The 7086-nt window shown below is 40.3% G+C and overlaps 1 pseudogene; it reads right to left on the bottom strand.

Annotated features, from left to right (window-relative positions):
- Positions 1 to 624: 624 nt before the first annotated feature.
- On the bottom strand, positions 625 to 2326 carry LOC119505989 (annotated as a pseudogene).
- Positions 2327 to 7086: the final 4760 nt, after the last annotated feature.

Here is a 7086-nt window from a genome sequence, read left to right as displayed (position 1 = left end):
ATGAATGTTTAAACCCCACTGAACGCATTAAGGATTTTGAAAGTTAATGCACTTTTCTCCCCCACTAGTTTATTTTTGGTAAAAGTCAGAAAAATTAGTTTTTCTACAAAGAATATATGCTTCTAAATGATAATTTGAAAATCTTGGTATATATTATATATTAAAAAAGACACAAAAATAATGGAGAAATGGGAGTAACAGATTAGGTACTGTAACTCTGTAAACCAAGTAGCAGCACACACACATCTAATTTATACAAACTAAAAATGTATATAAACAGTACAATATGGTGATACTGGCAGGATACATTACCTGTACACACAACTACTATTGCTCTTAATAAACTTGGGGACACTGAGTTTTATGCCCAAGAAGACATCATTAAGTCTTTAAAACCTTCTCTTCCTCCTTTATGGGAGGATATTTCTAGACACTAATTTTCCCATCTAATATTCGAATAGAGGAAACAGATTCCACAAGGTGTAATTAGTTGATGAGACCTCAAGTGCTATTTTCTTTCTTGAATTTTTGGACAGTAAACAGTCCATGGGAACCATACACAAATACTATGACAGAAGAGTTGTTACATTAAGTCTGTTGATGTATTTGATTGGTGATGAAGCTTTATGACATGCTTGAGCAACGCACTGAAGGGGATCCCATCTGAGTTAATATTTTGTGCAACAATTGTAGAGGTCCATTCAGATGAAGTTCAGTCCAGCAAGGAGTACTTGTTACCGTCTCCCTTTGCTCCCCACCCTTCCACAAAACTCATTCTTAGGGTGCACATTCCAGTTAGTTGGTACATGGCTTTAAAACCCTGATTAGCAGACTGAGCCAGAAAAGCAGCAAATTCCTGGGTGTTGAAGATCTTCAGATTACAGCCTGGTGGAATTTTACACACTGTTGCAGGGTGCCAGAGTATCTCTGATTACAATTAGGGCTCTGCCCAAAGATTGCACTATCATTTAGACACATAGCAAAAACTTCCCCACCTATGTAATATAAGTGCACTTCTCTTCCCACATGCCTTCTTGTCATGTCTACTGTAGCATTTCGGTTGACATTGCAGGGTAAACCTAAACAGAACCTCTCTGAATTTGATGGATCGATAAAGCCATCTACAGTGAGTGAGGGCTGTGATGCATGGAAGTTCTTTCCAACCCTCTGGTTTAATTCATAATATGCTATTGAACACCAAAATGCAGGTTCTGAATAGTAACTGGCTGCAAATCCAAGCTATGACTAACCAGGGAAAGAGTAGTAGAAGACAGTTCTGCTGGAGATCCTGTGTCCATGCTTTGGTTCAACCTCTGATCACCTGTTTCTCCATCTTCACTGATATATCCAAGAGGTGGCATTTCTGGGATGTAATGACTGTGGCTCGATTCCTGCGGGGAAATTAATGTTTTCTGGAATGGAGTGGGTATAATCATCTAGAGGTGGTAATTCTGTTAGGATCTCAGTGTGCCGAGGCAAAACTGATGTCTCAGCTCTCTGGCAGTGGTAAAGGTTTATGCATTCTTCATCCTTTTTAAGGTTAAAAGCATATTCACCGTTTTCTATTGCTTTGAGTTCATGATGACTGTGAAGAGCATGCCAGCGCCATAACCGGCCGTATATAACGTGGCAATCCTTTTCGATGAGCTACCTGAAGATGACCATCAAGAGACCTGGTTTGTTCAGAGAAGCTGTAAAGGCCTGTTGTACCCCACTGCTCTATGGTATTTGGTGTACTCCTAGTCCCCAAATTTCAGAGCAACTGCTCGGTATGGTAACACTTTTAGTATTACAATTTTGAGTGGTGATAGCTTTCTCAAGCTCATTTAATCGTCCTGTTTTCTTTAGCTTCTTCACCAAACTTTTAACTGCTTTCTCACATCACTCTTCTTCCTGTCCATGCTGCTGTCCTCCACTTGCTCCTCCAGATCCCCCAGCTGGTTTCCTCCATCCCAGAAGCCTCTTCACAACTGGTGGAGGGAATGGCAAGACGGACGTGTTCTTACCAAAGGCGGCAATCCACACTAAGAAAATAACCTCCTTTATCTAACCTGGACGGAGAATCCAGGTCCCGCCTTGTGAGACTCGGGGTTCGGGACCATTTGTTCCTTCCTCTTCTGAGAGGGATGGAGGGGGATCTGGGGGGCTCCAGGGGGCTTGCTCGGTGCTCGCTGCTGCTGGCGGGCGCGCCCTTCCTCTGCCTCCCCTCCACTGCCACCGCTGTGCGGGTGACCCCTCTATTTGACATTAAAGCAGCTCTCCCTAGGGCCTGCCAGACATGGAGGCATGTTGTATTACTGTATTATAATAATTACCTTGCGACCATGACCAGATAGGAAAACTTAGCCAAGCAGAGTTTAAGTAACTTATCCAAAGTCAAGGAATTAATTAGTGGAGCCACAACCGACCCTGGACAGTTAGGGTCCAAGGCAAGGTCAAGGCCACTGCCCTCTGCTTTCCTGAGGGGCGCTCCTTTAGTGGGAAACTCCCCATGTGTGTTTCAGAATGAGTTTAAGGGAGTGTGAGATGTTTCTGTGGCTGCATGTCCACCTTCAGTTGTAAATCGCCCCCCTGCCTAGGGGCATCCGTTGGCAGTGACCTGTGACCCTTTGACCTTACACTGTGGCATCATGAGGCCTGTTCTGGCTTCCTTTTTGGAAGATTCTGGAATTAGGCATGAGACATTTTCCTTGGGCTATAAACAAGAAATCTAAATTCAGGTTGCCAATGAGGAGTATGAATATGAATCCTAGATTCTTTTTTTCACATGTAAGTTAACTGCCTTACTGTTGTTTTACCCGACTCAACAGCAGCAGGTCATTATTTGGAAATCATAAAATGCCGTAAAATGCTTACACCACACTCTTTTTTTTCCTTTGGTGGGAATTTAATGAGTAATGCGCTTATGAGCTAGTGTCTACTTTAGTAGTCTTTAGGAAAACTTTAGGAGAACAAATGATACTCTTTGTAAACATTGATACCTTACACATAAGGATATGCTTTTATTTTTCCAAATGTAACTGAAAAAATGCCCACATATTTTTTTCATGCCTCGGTCTCATAATTGTTGTATAACGTGGTACAGATATGGCCAACAATGTACCAAGCTCTCCTTTACAACGTTGTTTCTCTAAGGTGTAACTCAGTTTGTCAAATCTCCCCCCAAGGCTGAAATGTAACTTACTGTACAGGCTGTTAAGCCCAGGAGCAATTTTTTGGGAAAAAAATTAGTGTAACCATTTTTTTTTAAGCTCCAAGAGGGAAAAAGAAATGTGGAAGACTCTTTTTTTTTTTAATGGCTTTTTCAACTTTAAAGAATGGCTTTGTTATATTATATGATTTATGCATCCATATAGAGAACAAAAACAAGAAGTCATTTTTTAATGAACAACTTTGTCTTTCTGAGCTAAAATAAATCATATGGAAGAAATCTATCCATATTGATAGCTGAACTTGTGCATTTAGATGCAGGTAGGAAGTGCTGATTTTCTCATAAAGTTGAACAATTAGAATAAGTTATAGATAATTCAAGGGGTAACTAAAAATTATTTAAAACTTGCTATGAATTATCATGTTAATCATTGTCAGGAAGACCTTTTGATATCTGGGACAGAATGGGGCTAAGAAAATGATAACTCATATCCCAATACAATTTTATTAATATTGACTTACCAAACTGTTTTTATACCTTTTAACTTCTAGCAGAAATGGCTTAGATGCAATGAGCTCAAAGCAATGCTCCATTGTTTTTTCAAGTTAGACATATGGGTCATTTAGGGACTACTTAATACCGTATGGGTTTCATTTAATTCTGTCCATCAGCTACTACCCTGAAGCAGGATTAATCCAAAAATTCTCTGAAGAATTGAACTCATATGCATTAAAAATCCAGGATATGAATATTTGCTTTCCTAGCTTTTCTCCCTTCCTTCATTCCTTCTTTTAACAGAAGCAGTCTGCCTTTTATTTTAGGGGCACATACTTTGAATGCTCACTGTTAGAAGTGGGATAGATTAGACTATGTTTGGGGGTCATTTTTACTATTTGTATCCCTGCTGAGACCTAAAAATATTGAGCTAATTTCTTAAGTGTTTGTTTTGGGATGTCTTAGAAATCAAATGACATTTCTATGTTTTAAAAAAATAACCCTCATTTTTTTTCAAGACTGGTTTCTCAATAATGAATGTTTGTGGGTATTATTTCTTTCATTTGGTCACTAATTCACTTTTTAAGCAAACATTTATTGAGTGCTTACTGTGTATCAGCTACTGCCTTTGGCCTGGTGATTCAGCGAGGATGAAATGTTTTACCATTTTCATTGTCTCATTATTTCACAGGAGAAAATGTTGATGTAACGGGCCGTATTTCTGTTAGGCACTCTTTGTGGCAAAGAATAGAATTTTAGTCATTACTGCCCAGATAACTGGGGAGGATTGAGCTGTGTTTATTGTGAGGATACGTGTGCAATAAAAGGAAGCTGGAATGTTCCAGGAATCCAAGAACAGGAGCCGTGTTTCTTAGCCTCATGGAAACTGGAACCGAACCTCAGACAGCCTTATGGATAGAAGCAGCTAGACTTTATGGATTTTCATCCTAATGTTCCACCATCAATGCGTTCTATCAATCTCTGCTTCTGGTTGCATATTCTTTCTACTGATATTATGTCTTGTATTAGTTCCCTGGGGTTGCTGTGACAAATTACCATAAAGTAGGGGGCTTAAAACAACAGAAATTTATTTTCTCACAGTTCTGGAGGCCAGATGACCATGATCAAGGTGTCAGCAGGTGTCACGTCCTTCAGAAGCTCTAGGCGAGAAACTTTTCCTTGCTCTTCCAGCTTCTGGTGGCTGCTGGCTAATCATGGGCTCGACTCTGCATCACTTCAGTCTCTGCCTCCATTTCCACATGACCTCCTCTGTCTGTGTCGAATCTTCCCTGGCCTCTCTCTCTCATAAGGACATTTGGGATGCCATGTAAGACTTTTGTCTAGATTGGAACAGGTAGTAGAGATTTAACATTTTATTCTTGTTTCCAATCCAGCATGTAAGGAAGGAGCTTAGAAGTCATCACCTTCATCCTAATAACAACAAAAAAAGCTGAAAAAGAAGAATAACGTTTCTTAGATATATCAGAAAATTGAGGTCACAGGGCAAACCACTGCCCTGAAAACAGGAAAGGGCAGTTAAAGAGAACCACAGGTTACCTGGAGGAGAAGCACAGGGACAGAAGCTCTTCACTGGAGCTAGTATTGGTCGTGATGCTTAAACTATAAATGATGTACACTATTGCTGGAAGCTCAGTGTGGATTAGCTTGAGAATTAAAGACCCTGGGGGCCCAGTTTTAGGGTGGGGACCCACATGTCCCTGAGTTTTACCTCCAAGAAGCCCACCACATTTTCACTATAAAGACTGTAGAGAATTCCTCTTGGGTTTCTAGCAAGATGAGGGGGAACTTAACTATTTTGAAATATTTCCAGAGGTGTCTGCTCTTCTTCACAAAAGACTGCTCTCAAAAGAAACTGTTTTACGAGAGCCTAAGGGACTTGGGTTTTTTCAGAGTCTAAACAGTTTGGAGGAAGAGACATATAGAACTCCAGTCCCCTCTAGCCTTCTAGTCTCAGGGGTCTTAGGTGCACTGGGAAGGTCACAGCCCAAGGGCACAGGCTCACTATAAGACTGAGACCAAGTCACAGGATTATAGAATGCTTTTCCTCCTCCCAAACCTTATCACAACGTCAGCAGGGATCCTGTGTAATAACAGGCGATTACAGTGGAAAAAACTGCTTATGTAAGAGAAGTCTCTAGGGAAACCCAAAGGCAACAGGGGAGACAAAAACAGAGACCCTAGAGAAAATTTTGGCCTCTGACACCTATAACTACAGCAAACAGTGAATGCAACCTAACTCCTATTCAGATTAAAAAACCTCACACTTAAGGTCTATTTATTTCAGTTCCCTTTACCTGATACATCGTATATAGCTTTCAACACAAACTTGCAAGGTGTACTGAAAGATTTAACAGATTAGCAAAAATTTGGCCAATTCAGTGAAAAAGTACACCATCTTTTGCTCTAATGTGGAGAACATTGAGATTTGGGTCTTTTTCTGATAAACTACCAATATACTGTGACCTACTTTTTCATGTACGTTCAGTAATAAATGTAAAATTAGCTTGTGGAGTCATTTGAGTGGTGTTGGGAAGGTACTTAAATATATTTCCAAGGAATAGTCCAACTCTGAAATTCTGTCATTGGAGATGATGTGCTGAAATTGTCTTGATTTCTCTACTATTACAAATAGGTAAGGAAGGATTGGGTCCAATTTTGGGGATACCAGTATCTCCAACATGCAGAATGTTCTCCCCCTGGCTCATTACATAGCTAGCTCATTCTTAACATTCAAGTCTCGGAACACCCTGGTTGGCTAGTCCCCTTTATTGCCCCTTTTGATTATTTTCCTCCTAGGACTTACCGAAGTTTGTAGTTACCCTTTCAGTTGTCAGTTTGCATGTTTATTTATGTTTCTACCACTAGAATGTAAGCAAATGAGATCAGGTTTCTTGACAGCCTCATAAATGGATGTATCCCCAGCAGAGTGTCTGGTACAAAGTCATGCATAATAAATATTGGTTGGATGAATGAATAAAAAAATCAAAGGTTGAATGAAAAGAAGGTAGACTCAGATTTAGATTCTCAGAGATTCAGGAACAACTGAAGTAGAAATGGACAATTAGGTGAGAGGTTGTTTTGGTTTGCTAAAGCTGCCGGCCGGAATGCAGTATACCAGAAGTGGGTTGACTTTTACAATGGGGATTTATTAGTTTACAAATTTACAGTTCTGAGTCCATGAAAATGTCCCAATTAGGCATCAACAGGATGATAGCTTCTCTGAAGAAAGGCTGCTGGCATCCAAATTTCCTCTGATGGATAGCAATGCACATGGCCAGTTTCTGCTGGTTCTTTGCTCTGGGTTTTGTTGCTTTCAGATCTGGCTTCAATGGCTCTTTCATTTCTATGTGTCCTTGCTTGCTTCTCTGGGGCTTTTCTGTCTCTTTCCAAATTTCTCTCTGAACTCTCTGGGCTTTTTC

The sequence above is a fragment of the Choloepus didactylus genome, chromosome 11 (genome assembly GCF_015220235.1).
Source record: "Choloepus didactylus isolate mChoDid1 chromosome 11, mChoDid1.pri, whole genome shotgun sequence".
Lineage (NCBI taxonomy): Eukaryota > Metazoa > Chordata > Mammalia > Pilosa > Megalonychidae > Choloepus > Choloepus didactylus.
The sequence above is the reverse complement of the archived record's forward strand: the minus strand, read 5'-3'. Positions and strand labels throughout refer to the sequence as shown.